The sequence below is a fragment of the Balaenoptera physalus genome, assembly GCF_965194825.1.
Source record: "Balaenoptera physalus genome assembly, chromosome: 10".
Taxonomy (NCBI): Eukaryota; Metazoa; Chordata; class Mammalia; order Artiodactyla; family Balaenopteridae; genus Balaenoptera; species Balaenoptera physalus.
Window position 1 is genome coordinate 5,212,143 of NC_138889.1, and position 17,658 is coordinate 5,229,800.

General features: G+C 44.1%; 1 protein-coding gene and 1 pseudogene across 8 annotated transcripts in view; one reads left to right on the forward strand and one right to left on the reverse strand.

The window, feature by feature from the left end:
- The window catches only part of APLP2 (amyloid beta precursor like protein 2), a 71,251-nt gene that overhangs the window by 39,339 nt on the left and 14,254 nt on the right, over nt 1-17,658 (reverse strand). The gene's annotated exons all lie outside the window — the stretch shown is intronic.
- Nucleotides 10,590-17,005, forward strand: LOC309667624 (mitochondrial carrier homolog 2 pseudogene; annotated as a pseudogene). The gene has a single exon. The product of its transcript is annotated as a mitochondrial carrier homolog 2 pseudogene (transcript).

The window sequence follows — 17,658 nt, forward strand, 5'->3', positions numbered from 1 at the left end:
CCCCAAAGAAAGAAAAAACATTTAAAGGTATCTGTGGAAAGAAGGTATAGATAGTACCTTAATGGCGTTTAATTCAAACAGATCATTAAAAGGTATAAAGAGGCACACGACAAAGGCACTTAATTCTCACACTGAGCTGGAGATGTGCACAAAAATGCCTCTTCTACTGGCCATTCTTCTTCTGGGAGCCATATCTGAGGATTAAGGCTAGAAACTTGGGTTATGATACAGAGGGAAACGGGCACACAGTATTATCATAAGTGGTACACACAGAGACAAAGGCAAGCAAACGCCAGGGATGCTCTGTGCACCGAAACCAGTGTTCCAGCAAATTCCTTCCTTCCTGCTCTTCAAAAGCTCAGACAGAAACGAACAAAGAAAATCCAGGAAGACATGATAAATATGTAAGCAAGAAAGCCAAATCTACAGGTTAGAAGGAAAGTATTTCCTAAACCGGCTATAAATGAACTACCACAGTTAAACGTGAAAGACGCTAAGCGATCCTTTCTAAATTCTCTCCACGGACTGGTATATTTTAACATTAAATAGGATGTCAGGGTGGTATCTAATCTTTCAGAAGTACAGGGGCGGGGCGGGGGAGGGAGGCATTTGCCTCTTTAATTCCAGAAATGAATACAGGTAAGAAACAGCATCAGTCAATTACATGAGCTCACCCAGGCCACAGCCGGGGCACGGTCAGAGCTGTGCAAGCAGTCGCTCGTCACGCTGAAGACGACAGTCCACGTGTGGCTCGCTATGGCTGTTGGCTGAAAGGCCACAAGAGTTCCAAGTGTACGAATGCTCGGTTTACGGGTCAACCACTGAGGTCAATACATCGGTGGTAAGTGCACTTGATCTTTGTGCAGAGATGGTCAACAGTGCCTTCCCTACGGAGGATCTAAAATACCAGAGGTTAGAGCAGCAGGAAGAGGCAGCCTGACAGCCACAGCTCCTCACATCGGTTTCCACCAAGGAAAAGGAGGGCAACTGGAGCCAGTCCAGACAGCTCACAGGCTGCCGTGATTCATTTCTGAGTTCAGAAAGATTAATCCCTGTGGTCATCAGAGACTCTCAAGAAGGTATCATCTGGAATATAAAAAGCCTCTGCGGACCACGTCTAGGGATCAACTAATCAAACATACCCCAACCTTACCTAGGGTGTAACAGGACCGCTTTTTCCTGTAATGTTTGTGCTTCTTTCCTTTGAAAATGCTCTTATTTAATGTGCTCTCCATTTTCTGAGGCACACACTGTGCCTTGACCCATTACATCAACGTATAAATCAATCTGTTTCCTAACCTAACATGTTACAAATGGGATTTCGTTGCCAAGTCAGCACTTCTGATATCCTGTGAACCTGAGATCCTCTACGAAAGAAAATTAACGCCCCACGCGTGGGCACTGCGGCCAGCCCTTGATCTATGCACACTGCAGCATTTTTAAGGCTCTGAGAACAAATTGCATCAACTGCTTTCCTAGCCCAGCACTTCCATTTTACTTAATAATTCATTCTTAATAAGAAATTCCATTTTATTAATTTGACTCAGCTACCCAAGGATGGAAATTCAACTTGGTAGAAAGTGCTTCTAGTAACTTGGTTGAAAACCTGAAATGGCTTTAAAGCAATAAATAAATAGAAACAAACATAAATCTGAACCTAACTTCAAACACGGCCTTTAATCATCACCTCAAGAGAAGCAACTCCTGGGCCCACCTCAGCCCCACCTCCCTTCACAAAGCCTCCCAATCCAAAGCAAACAGTTAATCCATTACTTCCTTCCTCACTAAAGCTACTGCCCCAGATTCCAATTTGGCTCCAGGCTCTGTGAAAGTGCCTGCCATGGAGGGAGTATCCTCCAAAGAGGAGGGCTTTATTCTAATCCTGAGGGTGTCTGTTTCCTGCGACAGGAAGTGCTCCTGTGGTCCATGTACCGCCAGGAGCAGGGCAGCACAGCTCCAGCTCCCATTAGAGCACTGAACGTGTAGCACCTACTCACCACCGGCACAGGAGTGACATCAAGACACAGACTCTTGCTCAAAGACCCTCCTTTTTAAATGAAGAAGTCAGTAAAATGACAATCTATTCATGGATGTGAAGATCCTGTATTCATTTCTGTTTAAGTTCTGAATGGTACTTCATGATTCCTAAATTAAAATGACTTAGGTCTGTGTCCACAAACCTGCACCTAAGATTTACTTAATCAAAGTTTAAAAAATCCATAGTTTCAAGGTTATCGCCCCAATATATTAACTACAAAAGGGAAGACAAATTACTTCACAGTGGAGACGCTGCCGTCAACCTCACCAGCCATAAATTCGTGTAAGAGGACAGATGAGGAAAGACACACCGAGGGACTGTCTCAGACTGGAGGCTATGGAGAAAAAACAGATGCAACGTGGGAGCGCAGACGGGATCCTGGAACAGGAAAAGGACACTGGTGGGAAAACTGGAGCAGCATCTGAATAAGGCCTGTGCATCAGTTAACACTGCTGTACCAATGTCAAGCTCCCAGTTTTGATAACTGCACGAGGGTTATGTCAGATGTTAATATTGAGAGAGGCGCAGTCTAAGGGTACAGGGGAACTCCCTCTAGTATTTTTGCAACTTTTTAAAAACTCTAAAATTAGTTCAAAATAAAACAGTTTTGATCTTTTTAAATCCTGTTCATCGCTTGCCTGAATTTCGACTGTAACTGGACGGTTTCAATCTGCAAAGAGAAGACATGCTCTTTGGCAGGGCGACGAGCAAGTATAATCAGAGCAGGCCCAGTACCTACCTGAAAATCTTAACTATTTATTCTGAACATACCCTAATGTAGTAAAACCCCATGCGTATATATATTACATTTGATTTATCTCCAATGGGAGGACTATTACAATTCTGCCCAGAACCTAACGTATGAGAAACTCCACTTCTGTTACTGTCCAAAGGGTGACTGTAGTTTGAAGTCCCTAGTGCATCTTCCTCAGCAGTACAGCGTGAAGCTTTCAATTTAAAAAAGCTCCAAGGACTTCCCTGGTGGCACAGTGGTTAAGAATCCACCTGCCGATGCAGGGGATACGGGTTTGAGCCCTGGTCCGGGAAGATCCCACATGCCGCGAAGCAACTAAGCCCATGCACCACAACTACTGAGCCTGTGCTCTAGAGCCCATGAGCCACAACTATTGAGTCCATGCACCGCAACTACTGAAGCTCGCGTGCTCTAGGGCCCGTGAGCTGCAACTACTGAGCCCGCATGCTGCATCTACTGAAGCCCACGCGCCTAGAGCCCGTGCTCTGCAACGAGAAGCCACCGCGATGAGAAGCCCGTGCAGTGCCACGAGAGTAGCCCCTGCTCGCCTCAACTAGAGAAAGCCCGCGTGCAGCAACGAAGACCCACTGCAGCCAAAAAAAAAAAAAAAAAGCTCCAAACTTCAAACATTTCAACACACTATTTAATAAAATATCAGGACTCTGGTTAAGCATTTTCCAGCTTGAACAGCAAACTGAGAAACCTGTTCTTAAAAGTGACAGTTTACGTTACGCCAACTGAAAATCCTTGGCTTTTTGTTGCTGTTGTTAACATTTGAACTTAATTCTAATTAGAAGCTTGTGAATTAGGGTTAGGCGGAACAACTCTGAATGTAAAAGGCCATTATTCTTCCACTGACGTATGCCAGCTGTTAGGTATAATTTTCATAGGCAGTAATTTATACAAGTAATCCCTGCTTTTATTAGAGCTGTGAATATTAAAGTATAAATGATGTATCATTTCCAAGACTGGAGACGGTTTAGACTGTCTCCAAGGCTTTTTATAGGAACATGGCGATTTGTCCATCTGGGTTACCCTGGGGAGGATCCAAGCACCAAGATTTAAGAGAGGTCTGTCTTTCTGTATGTGTCTCTAAGATGAGAGCTAAGAGTCTTTTATAAAGGAAGTTACTGAAATACATAAAACACTTTCAAGTAAAAAAAAAAAAAGGCAGAACAGTGTTTATGGATCTAAAATTCTCAAGTGAACAAGTTCTTTACAGGCTCCTGTGTTTCTTTCCAATTGCCTGGAATAGGGATTCCACGAAACTGACCTCCTCGGGTACAGAGGTCCCAGGGACGTGGCCCGGCCAGCCGTCACCTTCCGCTCCTTCCACTCCTGACCCTGGAGGAAGTACGCAATGTGACCGGAGAAGAGCACGAGCTGTACGAGGTGGACACACCATGACTGTGTTCCAGCCCCACCACTGACAGGCTGTGCCACGTTTGGCAGGTTCCCTAACCTCTCTGGACCTCAGTCTCCTGTCTATAAAATAAGGACAATAGTAACTACACACCACAGTGCTGTTTTGAGGTTTAAATGAGTTTAACACACGTAAAGTGCTTGAAACAGTGCTTGTTACATAGGCGTTCTTCAAGTGTTGGTGGCTATTAGTATCAGGCTTTAAATGTCTTTATCTGTAAAACAGGGCTACTGACATACTATCCCTCTCGGGCCTGTTGTGGGATTAAACTAAGAGAATGCACGTAAGCACTAAGCACAATACCCGACTCAAACGTTAGCATCGCTATCGTCGGCTGGCTCCTGAAGACGTCATTTTCTCTGGCCACGAGAACCAGGGCTTAAGTCATGGGCACACCACGTGACCGGTCATCCTCCCCAGACCCACGAAATGGGGTGAAGGCTGCACATTCCTTCTCTGCCTTTGAAATCTGGACACGCCTGAAGAGGCCTGCATTCACACTCCACACTTTATTTTCAGGGAATTCAGTCACCAAATGTTTATATGACAATTTAATACTGCCTTACCATTTAAAAGAAAATCACTGGGGGGGTTGCTGGCTTCCTAGTACTGGTCCAGCTTCCGGCCAAATGGAAGTGAGGTCAAAATGAACCTGTGCTTTCTACAGAGACACTGCTGTGATCACGAGGGCACTACGTTATTTCTCTAAATCTGTTTTCTTGAGGGATATCCCCTTGACTTACAAGCTAAGTAGCCTCACGGAGGTTATTTAGTTTCTCTCCTGACCCCAGTTTTCACTTTTGGGCAACATAAATATGGCGTTACCCAAATGTTAGGTATTACAATAAATGACACCCATACTATTAGCTCTGGCTCACGCTACGGCAGACAGAAGTCTACTTTCCTACAGCTCCTGATGCATAAGAAACATGGCTTGCAAACAAAGACAGCTTCTTCACTGAATAAAAATCTGCATGATTCCAAACAAAAGCAGTAGTATGTCACGCTTTGAAGGCTGCTACCTGCAGAGGTCAGAAAGCCAGGAGGATGGAGTATGAATATTAACATCAGAGGATCTCCATGGTGTGAACCTGGTCTTCCCCTTGGCACTCATTGGCCAATATTACTCAGGCAGCAACCAAGAGCCTGCTAAATAAACAGCCTAGACAGGGTTGGCGGGAGGTGTGTAGGCATGTTTCCTAAACCTTAAAAGGCTGAAATGATTTCAAGTAACAAACACCCAGAAGTACAGATGATTAAATATTAGTCATTAAATATGTTCATTCTAAGTCATTCTTATTGATTCACAGATGACAGAAATACTACAAATAACGGAGAGTTTTCTGTTGAATATCCAAGCACAAACCTGGCAATATTCTCAGAAGTTATAAGCTTACTTCTGGCTGATTTGATGCTCTATAATATTTTGTTTATTTTAAAGGCATTAAGTCAGTCATTAAAAATTAGGTCATTTGGGGGCATATTTCAAATATTTCATGCACTTGAAACAATAAGTCACACCTCTTTTTAAAAAATTCTATTCTTCAGATAGAAATATTTCACTAAAATAAACACTCAACTTAGTGATTTTTACCAAGGTTAAGTTGGGAAACTATCTAACGTGTCAGCTTTGGCTGAAATGCTCTGACTTCAAGGTGTTACAAGCACAAACATCAACAGCCAATGTCAGACATCTGAACTGATTTCACTGGATCTTTTTTCCTTTAATACACTATCTGGGAAAAGATAAGAAGAAGTGACTGTCCTGAATTCTAAGGTTCCCTTCTTTTTTACCTTTGCTTTAAAATGTTTTTCATAGGATGGCAGCAGTAATAAATGGGTAGTCCGTTTTTTTAAAAATGCTCCTTCCACAATATTAAGAGCTGACAACTTTATCTAAAATGTTTTTCTTAGCTTTTACTATTCCATGAAAACCAAAGAGTTAGCACTTTATTTCTAAGGTTCTGTGACGCTGAATGGCAAGAAAGAGCAGAAATTCCTCCGTGAATAACCCATATCTTTCTTTCTTTATAAATAGAAAATAAGACAATTTGGCAGGATGACATTCACAGGGCAGGGAGAGGAAATGCACATTTAAAAATACAAAATCGGCAATTTCCATATGCTATTCTGCTAAACATTTCACTGTTTACTAGGTCAAGCAATATTCACACACCAATCTTGATGTAACAAATCACTGACTTCTAATGTCCATCAAAACAGCTATGAAAATAACACAAATATGAAAGAGCTCCACCCTCTCCAAGTTCAAATCAAGCCAGAAAGGCATCTTTGCCATGATTTATGCAGCATTTAAATGTAAAAGTAAATACTGTATTATCAGCTCACACCAGATCTGCCTGCAGACAATAATTCTTCCTGTCTGGGACCCGTGCCCATGCACATTATTGTAATTATCAGCAATTTAAAAAAATAAAGCAATAAAGCGAGTATGAGCTGCTCGTCAGCATGCTTACTGCTTGCTGTCTCTGCCATTAATTAGCCTTCCTGGGTACCAGCCACCTAACTATTAAATAAATGCATAAAGGAGAGCAGGAAAAGCTACGCCCAAGTAAAAAGAATAAATAAAAAGGATGTAAACGTGTGTGTGAACGCCCCCCAGAGGGGAAAGCCCAGGAGCACTTCTGTCCCACTGGTCAGGTGGGCTCCTGGGGAGCTATGTCCACCCTGCCTTCCGAGACCCACTCCGACCACAGCATTCTGAATCATCTCAAGGCAGAACATATCACTCACTCTCGTGTTCCAAGAGATTCCAACTCTTGACAACCCCTGCTTCCTCCCCGCTCCCTCCATCAACCCATCTGGCGATGGGCACCACCCTCCTGGGCACAAGCCAGGGCCTCTCCTGCCTCAAGGCTCTCCACCTCGATCTCTGCCCCTGCTCTTCCCTGAGCCGTCACGTCTCCCCTTTCAGGACCCAGCTCGAATGTGCATCTCTGGGGGCCCTTCCCAAGGACAGGCCCCACCCTGCCGGTGTTTTGTTTTCCCCTCCAGCAACAGGAAACCACCTGCTCATTCACCTGCACTGCCCATATCCCTCCAACAGGATGCAGGTTGGCAGGGGGTGGGGCTGTGTTTGGGGGGGGTGGCATCCGGGTTTTCTAACCTCGGCACCTGGAAACAGCACCAACTACCTAGTAGGTAATCATTCACACCCAAGGAGGTGACTGTCTGACTCTGAAGGCTGTGCTCTTGTTTTCCCTCCAACACATTTAGTTAAGCTAGTAAGAATTAAGCAGATACCACTCAGCAGCGATTTCTAAACGATTAACACTGTGCTAGCCTTCACATAAGTACATCTGTAATGAATGACAAGTAAAATGAAAACAACTCAGGCAGCATGGCAAGTTTCCATTTTTTATCTTTTGCCACTTGAGTCCACGTGCCCAGCCTGAAAAGCCACCCACCACCAGGTTCCTAGCGGAGTCCTCCACCCCAAGGCGGCCCTTCCAGCCTTTTCTCCCACTATCTATGCCTCAACATTTCTAAATGACAAGCTTTACTTCCATACCTTTTCAGTCCGGACATCATCGATCGGCTTCCTATTCAAAAGGATTGAACTCTTAAACCACCAGACCCTATGTTCACCCACCTTCTTCCCCTTGATCTGCTGGTCAAATCAATACTCCTATTTACATGATTATGACATAAAAAGGTACTACGGGGGCTTCTCTGGTGGCGCAGTGGTTGAGAATCTGCCTGCCAACGCAGGGGACACGGGTTCGAGCCCTGGTCTGGGAAGATCCCATATGCCGCGGAGCAACTGGGCCCGTGAGCCACAACTACTGAGCCTGCGCGTCTGGAGCCTGTGCTCTGCAACAAGAGAGGCCGCGATAGTGAGAGGCCCGCGCACCGCGATGAAGAGTGGCCCCCGCTTGCCGCAACTGGAGAAAGCCCTAGCACAGAAACGAAGACCCAACACAGCAATCAATCAATCAATAAAAATTTTTTAAAAAAGGTACTACGGTTCCAGCTCCTTCCTTAGGCATCTGTTTTCCCCCCTCGGCCTCTGCAAGGCCATCTCTTCCTTTACCTGCCTGTACTGACCGCTGGCACTCAGCCTGCCAGGAAGATCTGCAGAGAAGATTGGATGGCTCTGATCCCTTTGCTTGAAGACAAGGCACCGTCCTCCTGCTTCAACTGCACTGACGACTCTCCAGGCCTGAGCACAGCTGCCACTCCTGGGACTGATCACAACCGTCCTGAAAACCCCTTCCCCCTTTTCTCCTGTTCCCAACTCAGCACTCTGCTCCTTCCTGACTTACCGCCTGTGTCAGTGGCTCACTGCTTCCCACAGTCTCCCGAAAACTTTCACACGTGCAACTTTTTATCTTACACACACACTTTGCTGGCAATTTGGACAAGCACTAAATTGTAACCTGGACACAATTTTCCCTCAGAGTTTAAGATACGGAGCTAGGGCCTTCTAGCTTCCGGCACTGCTGCTGGTACATCTAAAGCCAATTTGATCCCTCGTTCTTTATGCAGGTCTGGTTTTTTCCTACATGGAAGTAAAATCTTACCAATCTTCGGTATCCTGAGATTCAATTCTAATAGGCCTGGGTCTGAGTTTTTGTCATTCACTTGCCTGAGCGCTCAGTGGGCCACATCAATGTGGAAACACTCAGTCCTGGGTTCCCTCTCTCCTCTTTCTGAAATTCTTACCAGCCGCATCTTACCTCCTATAATGATCTTCTTCCTTTCTTACCTCTTACCTCCTATAATGATCTTCTTCCTTTCTTACCTCTTCCAGATTCTTTCTGTTCCCTTTCAGAACGATTTCTAACCAGATCTTTAAATGTCTGGTATCACATTTCTAACCACCAAGAACTCTTCCTTGTTCTCAGAAAGCCTTTTTTTTATCGCAAACTATTGTTTCACAGAGGAAACCCCCTCTCCTCTCTGAGGTAAATATCAAGAGCCTACTGAAGTTACCTGCCTGTTCCCTGCACGGTCTTCAAGCTGCTGTTCCCCCATCTGTTTTGTTCTTGTTCAAGGTGTTCCTGAAGTGGCTGGAGACCCTAAGTCATCTAACTCAGTGTTGAGGAAAGGGACCCTGCTGGTCATGGACAGACCTTGTCCAGAAAGGAATCCTTCAGCTCCCTGACTGGGGCCCCCGAGCCTGGCTGCTGCAGGTCTGGGGGGCCTAGGAAGGGAGCCTTTCCCCTCTCAGTGCCTCCTGTTCTGCTGCGCCTGGCGTCCCGAGGAACCTGAAGTCTTCTCCTGAGGTGCGGCGAGGTGCGGTATTCAGGGCCCGATTACTCACGTTTAGCTTCAACCCCTCCCTGCCATTAGCCTCACCCTGATGCTTCCCATCCCTCATTCAAGGTCTGCTCTGCAGATCAGCTTGCTTTTACCTGGTGTCCCTGCATTTAGGTTCCAGCTTTTCTGGTCTGCTGGCTCAGTCACTAGGTCCATCGTCAAGTCTGCATGGACATCTTTTCTTCTCTCCTGTTCTCTGTCCTTGTTGGTCTATTCACTCTCTCACCAGGACAGAGTTAGAGCTAGAACCCTCCACCTGCACCCTCCACCCTCCATCTCTCTCTTTTTTTAAAAAATATTTATTTGGCTGCGCTGGGTCTTAGTTGCAGCATGCAAACTCTTCGTTGCAGCATGTGGGATCTAGTTCCCCAACCAGGGATCGAACCTGGGCCCCCTGCGTTGGGAGCGCGGAGTCCTGGCCACTGAACCGTCATGGAAGTCCCTCCACCTGCATCTCTTGAGGTGCAACAATTCAAAAGCCACTAACTATGAATATATTTGAAAACTAGAGATGAGAAGTATTAATAAAATTGAGAGCTTCTATCTTGATTATTTAAACATAATGCCTTTAAGAAAATAAAACTCTGATCCTTTCCTCAGATTATTTCATTTGATCATTTTACAGTTATGTTACAGTCAATATGCTAGTCACTGGGTGTTATGAGCTGAACTGTGCCCCTCTTAAATTCATACGTTGAAGTCCTAACCCCATCACCTCCAAATGCGACCTTATTTAGAAATAAGGTTGTTGCAGATATCAGTAATTAAGATCAGGTCACACTGGAGTGGGGTGGCCCCTAATCCCACCTGAATGGCACCCCTATAAAAGGAGGAAAAATGTGAAGAGACAACACACACGCACAGGGAGAATGCCACGTGAAGATGGGAGCTATGCTGCCCAAAGCCAAGAACTATCAGAGCCGAGAGAAGCTTGGGACAGATTCCCCCCTCAGACCTTCAGAGGGAGCGTGACCCAGCAGCACGTTGACCTTAAACTTCCAGCCTCCAGGAAGAGCGAGACAATAAATTTCAACTGCTTAAGCCACGCAGTCTATGGTACTTTGCCACGGCCAGCCTAGCAAATGAACACTTACATTATGCACAAGAGGTAAGGAAGTGGAGACGGCGCCGTCATCTGAGAAGCGCTGTGGCAGGGGTAGGCGCGGGGCTGCGGGGAGTGGACGGCTAAGTCTCCAGAACCCCTTCCCCAAGGAAACTGGGCCGGGGCTCTCCTCCAGCGCCAGCACCACAACGACCCTGCTGGGCATATTTTAGAAGATGGGAGGGTGTGATGTGGCAAGATCAGGTGGAGACAAGGGGGCCACTTAGGAAGCCTCTGCATTCATCCAGGAGATTATACACGTTGAAATGATAGTATCTCAGATATACAGAGTTACATAGACTATACTGTTAAAGCTCATTTCACCTATTTTTGCTTTTTAAAAAAAATGTCAACTAGAAAAAGTTACATTTCATATGTGGCTCGCCTTTATTTCTATTGGACAGCGCTGTGTTAAGTGTTCAGCTAACACTGTGCTAGGGGAAGACACGACCGGAACGACTTTTTTTCATTTACCTGTAGATTCTGTTTAACTGCAGTTTCCTTTCTTCCGTTATGAAGGCTAGCAAGAGTTTCTGGCATTTACAGGAATGGGGTCCTTGGATGGCTAAATGGGTAAGAGCCACAAAGCTTCTCTAAAGAGGCCAGGCTTGTGCAAAAGAGACAAGTGGTTACAAGTAAAATAACGAACGGGAATTAGACAGGAAAAAGGACCCTGAGACACTTCTTCTTAAAGAGCATTTGGTATGGGTTATGTAAGTGGGTAAAGCAGTGCCAAGAGCCCAAGTTCTTATTTTATCCAACTGCTGGAGGGTGGGGGAGGAATGGCAACCCGCCTCCATCCCCCAACTCTTTAGATCCTACAGGTAGTAAAAGAAGCCTGATTGAGACATTAACAAACAGACAAAACAGAGAAACAAAAACAAAAAGACACTCTCTCAGGCTTCTGACAACCACAGAACAAAACCCAAAGGTCTTCCAAAGACCAAAAAAAAAAAAGAAGGCCAGAACAGATACAGTATATATGATATGGTACTCACATCACACAGGAATTTGAGTCAATACACATTTGCAAGGGCCTTATTAGAGCAGGCTCCGGAGACAACAAATTGAAGAGTCACAAGTTCTCACCCACATGGAGGCTCGGGCTGGTAAGGGAGACATCACGTAAACAGAATAATCCTAATATAAAAGGAAAGATTCCCAAACTCTATAGTACTAGTAGTCTTACAAAGTCATCAGAACTAGTTCACCTTGAAGCCTTCAAAAACTGGCAGGCCAAGCAGCTATTTAAGTATAATACTATCCGGTAACTTAGCACCCAAGCCAAATTTGGGCAATCCGTGCTGGCCTATTAGAATGATTCTCCTTCACCTTCCTTGGGAACAGCTATTGTAAGTAGCTCAATGGAAGAATTTTTGCAACTCACTTCTAACGCCTGATGCCAGGGTAAAAACAAGTGTTCGTATTAGGTTAAAGTGAATTCTTTGGCCCTATGGAAAAAATGGGTTTCAAATATTTCCAAACGTACATAAGACTAATAATAACCCTCACATAACATCACAAAAGCCACACCTTAGTCTCAGTAATATTTAACATGATAATATTTTACTTGGCCAACAATGAACCCTACCTATGCTGGTATAAAATGATGTAATCGAGGTCCTATATTTGTACAGGACACATTACCTCTCTGATCACTTGTCTCTGTTTTCTTCCAAACATTTTCTCCCATAAAACTCCAAAATGTTCCAAATACTGATGTGATATCCAAAAGAAATTTATCTTCACAAATTACCAAGTAAAAAGGATGCTAGAAGTGGTACAGCTATAACATTACCTTCTTAATGTTTACTGAAACAAACATCATTACCTCAAATCGACTCGGAGTCTATGTTCTATTTTATTTTCTATAGCTTTTCAGAGACAGGCATAGATGTTGCTCGCCTAGTATCAGATCACCATGGGGATACTTTAGTGAGGATTCAATCGTCCAGTAGGGACTGGTGCTGGATTTATAATCTGCCTTAACTCCCACCATCCTGTGACAAATTTGCTTCTTCACTCATCACACACCCACACACACGTAATGGCTCAGCTTGGCTGGGAGCTTATCAGCTTTGAGTCTGTGCTTTGTATTTAATCTTTCAAAATCAATACTTAAAACATTTTAATCTGATTTTAATCTGTCCTACTATTTCCATTGTTTAAAAACAACACTAACCAACACTCAGTCTCAATGACTTGTATCAATTCACAAGATTAATCTTTCAAAACAACAGCCCAGCAGGATATTTTATTAATGTAGATCCTGAGGCAGCTAATCAAGCCTCAAGTAATCATTTTTCTTAAAGAGTTGCTATGAGAAAGAGACAGAGACAGAGAGAGAGACACACGGAGGGGGAGGGAGAGAGAGGGGAACAGAGAGGGAAGAAAAAAAGAGTTGCTATAAGGAAAAACATTCATACAGCATTAAGAAGAAATCCTCTTCAAAAGGGGGGAGGGGGAGGGCAGAGTCCAACCAGCCAATCAGCGAAGATTCTGCTATGAAATGTGGTTTGCAATTCACTTGAAAATGAGTAATAAATCGTTATTGCAAGAGGTGATTTCAAGCCAACTTTATCCTCTTTTCAACAAGCGTTGAAAACTCTGTGCCTCTAGATGACAGAGAACAGACAGGGGTATAAGACAAAATGACAACCCACACTCAGCCTCCCTTGGGGAGACTAGAGTCTCTGACAAATAAAGGGGGCCTGCTGCTGCCATATCCAAAAAAATAAAAAGAAAGGAAACAAGTGTTGGCCAAGATGTGTGGAAATTGGAACCCTTGCCACTGATGGTGGGAATGTAAAATGGTGCAACCCCTGTGGAAAAGAGGTTGGCAGTTCTCAAAAAGTTAAACACAGAATTACCATATGATCCAGCAATTACACTTTCCAGTACATACCCAAAAGAACTGAAAGCAGGAACTTAATGGCTGACAATGTAAAAATACCTGGAAGTAAACCCTATAAGTAGGTTCTTTAAAAAAGATAAGCTAGATTAAAATAATATATTTTTAAAAGACTGGAGAAGTGTTGACTATCATTTTTCCAACCACCTAAAATGCTTTTGTTTATCATCTTAGGATGATAAACAAAAGAAGCCAAAAAGTTGGCTTGGCCAAAAAGTTCCTTGGGTGTTTAAGTAAAAAGAAGACATTTTTCATTTCACCAAGAACTTTACTGAAAAACATATTCACCGTTTTTTTAAAATTTATTTATTTTTGTCTGCATTGGGTCTTCGTTGCTGCACGGGCTTTTCTCTAGTTGCGGTGAGTGGGGGCTACTCTTCGTTGCAGTGCGTGGGCTTCTCATTGTGGTGGCTTCTTTTGTTGTGGAGCATGGGTTCTAGGCACGTGGGCTTAAGTGGTTGTGGCACGTGGGCTTCAGTGTTTGCAGCACGTGGGCTCAGCAGTTGTGGCGCACGGGCTTAGTTGCTCCACGGCATATATTCACCGTTTTATTCCACTACCTTCTGCCATTTTTCAGGCAACTTCCTAATTTCATCTTCCCAAAACTTTTAATCTTTTTTTGGTGAATTTTATTTTATTTTTTTATACAGCAGGTTATTAGTTATCTATTTTATACATTAGTGTATATATGTCCATCCCAATCTCCCAATTCATCACACCACCACCACCGGCCCCCCCCCCCACCCCAGCTGTCCCCCCTTGGTGTCCATATGCCAAAACGTTTTATCTTTTTGAGCAAAGAACTGTCCCAGGTGCCTTTTAGTCTTCCAGGGAATTGAAATTTTCCATTAAGAGAATTTTGTAAAGACTGAAATAAATGGAAATCCAAAGGTGCAATGTCCAGTGAATACAGCAGATGAATCAGAACTTCCCAGCCAAGCTGTAATAGTTTTTGCCTGGTCATCAAAGAAACACGCAGTCTTGCATTATCCTGACGAAAGATTATGCGTTTTCTGTTGACTAATTCCAGATGCTTTTGGTCGAGTGCTACTTTCAGTTGGTCTAACTGGGAGCAGTACTTGTTGGAATGAATCGTTTGGTTTTCCGGAAGGAGCTCATAATAGAGGACTCCCTTCCAATCCCACCATATACACAACATCACTTTCTTTGGATGAAGACCGGCCTTTGGTGTGGTTGGTGGTGGTTCACTTCACTTGCCCCACGATCTCTTCTGTTCCACGTTATTGTACAGTATCCACTTTTCATCGCCCGTCACAATTTGTTTAAAAAACGGAACATTTCATTATGTTTAAGTAGAGAATTGTATGCGGAAATACTGTCAAGAGGTTTTTTTCTCTTAACTTACGTGGAACCCAAACATCAAAGCGATGAACATAACCAAGCTGGTGCAAATGATTTTCAGCACTTGATTTGGATATTTTGAGTATGTCCGCTACCTCCCGCGTGGTATAACATTGATTGTTCTCAATTAATGTCTCTATTTGATCGCTATCAACTTCAACTGGTCTACCCGACTGTGCAGCATGGTCTAGCAAGAAATCTCCAGCACAAAACTTCGCAAACCACTTTTGACACGTTCGATCAGTCAAAGCACCTTCTCCATACACTGCACAAATCTTTTTGTGCATTTCAGTTGTTTTTACTTTTCTTGAAATAATAAAGCATAATATGCTGAAAATGTTGCTTTTTTTCCTTCCATCTTCAATATTAAAATGGCCACACAAAACTTCACCAATTTTGATAGTGTTTTAAAAATGCATACTGATATGACAGCTATCACAATACAATCTAACAAAACTGTTTCAAATGAAGTTAAAGACAACTAAGCGCTACTAGAGACAGCTTACGGAAAAAACCGAATGAACTTTTTGGCCAGCCCAATATATGTTGCCCTCGGCTGTGTGCTATGTGTTCTGTGCAGCGCCCTGCATACAGCAATTTAATAAACGTCTGCCAATAATCATGACCATGAAGAACTCCAAATGAACCAGTTACCAGGGAAAGTCTTCAACTCTGGAACAAGTTATATCCAAAGGTTCTTTTAAATGTCAATCTGAGATACAGCTAGAAGGATAAAAAAAGAGATATCTACTGCATACTGTTTGCATTAAAGAAAAATTAGAAATGTAAATTATAAAGAAACAAATAAATGACAGAATTAGAAGACTCTTGTTTTTACATAAAATCCTGAAAAGACGGGCAACTTCAAAGATATGCATGTTATTTTGGGAGCGGGGGGGGGGGGGCAGTTCTGTCACTAGAAAGCTAATAATTTATACAAATCTCAACTATTTCCAGTCTTTTAGGAAAAAATTATCCTTAAAAACTTAATTCTAGGCGCACCGCGGGCGGGCCAGTGAAGCCAGCGGCCCTGGCACGTGATCCGGGACCGGCTTGGTCACTTGGTGGCTCCATCTGTCTGTCCGTCCGCGGGTGCCATCATGGCGGATGCGGCCAGTCAGGTGCTCCCGGGCTCCGGTCTCACCATCCTGTCCCAGCCGCTCACGTACGTGAAGGTGCTCATCCAGGTGGGATATGAGCCTCTTCCTCCAACAACAGGATGAAATATTTTTGGGCAGCAATTTTGTCAGCTTCCTGGCCTCTCTTGTTATGCTCAGCACATGGCGAGCATCAATGGGAAGTGTGGATTGTTCACAGGCTTAACTCCCAAGACTGTGTTCAGGGGTCCTTGGATCTGTGGTCCATGGTAAAGTTTTACCACGTTACCAGGAGTGTGACAAGGCTGAGGAGTCAGGATCTGGAAATGGACAGAAAGAAGTTCCATCTTCCTTTGACCGAGTTATCAAGGCGACAACTCGAGAGGCGACGGCCCATTCTGCTGCTACTCTCACCACACCTCCCTTCCACGTGATCACTCTGAGATCTATGGTACAACTCACTGGCAGAGAACCCAAGTACTGTGGACTCTGTGACTTCCTAGCAACTATCCATCGGGAAGAAGTCATCCTAGGATTTTCTGCGGGTCTTATTCCTCGCCTCCTAGGTGACAGTATTTCTTTGTGACTCTGTAACTCACTGGCCTACCTCGTCAATACTTATGCACTGGACAGTGGGGTTTCCACCATGAATGAAATGAAGAGTTATTCCCAAGCTGTCACAGGATTTTTTGCCAGTATGCTGACGTAGCCCTTTGTGCTTGTCTCTAATCTTACAGCTGTCAACAACCGTGGGCTTGCTGGTGGATGCCCTCCCTACTCCCCAGTATATTCTTCGTGGACAGATTGCTGGTGCATGCTACAAAAAGGGGGAAATATGAGCCGAGGAAATAGCTTGTTTTCCCGGAAGGTCCCCTTTGGGAAGACTTATTGTTGTGACCTAAGAATGTTAATTTGAAGATGTGGGGCAGGGACAGTGACATTTCTATAGTCCCAGATGCACAGAATTATGGGAGAGAATGTTGATTTCTATACAGTGTGGCGCGCTTTTTAAATAATCATTTAATCTTGGGAAAATGGAAAAAAAAACACTTAATTCTATCATTTTATAAATATTCCTTAGTTCTTTCTACATAACTGAGCCCACTGTGCGTTCACCTAAGTTCAAAGACTCTAGATCTAGAAAGCACCAACTCCATCAAACATTGTGCTACTCAACAATAAAATAAGGGCAAAACACAATAAAATATTCAAATTATGGTTCCAATACTGCTGCAAACATCCAACCACTGGCTGGCAGGCAGCATTCTCATGCAATAACTCAAAATATTTGTGCATCGGCTTAAGTACTCCCAATTCAGAGTACGGAAGGCAACTAAAAGTGGTGGCTATTGCATATTTAAAAATGCAGGGAATTCAAATGCCCCAAACCATGAAGGGTGATTCAATTAAAAGTGATGCTGTTGGGCTTCCCTGGTGGCGCAGTGGTTAAGAAGCCGCTTGCCAATGCAGGGGACACGGGTTCGAGCCCTGGTCCCGGAAGATCCCACATGCCGCGGAACAGCTGGGCCCGTGAGCCACAATTACTGAGCCTGCGCGTCTGGAGCCTGTGCTCCGCAACAAGAGAGGCCGCGATAGTGAGAGGCCCGCACCGCGATGAAGAGTGGCCCCATTTGCCACAACTGGAGAAAGCCCTCGCACAGAAACGAAAACCTAACACAGCCAAAAAT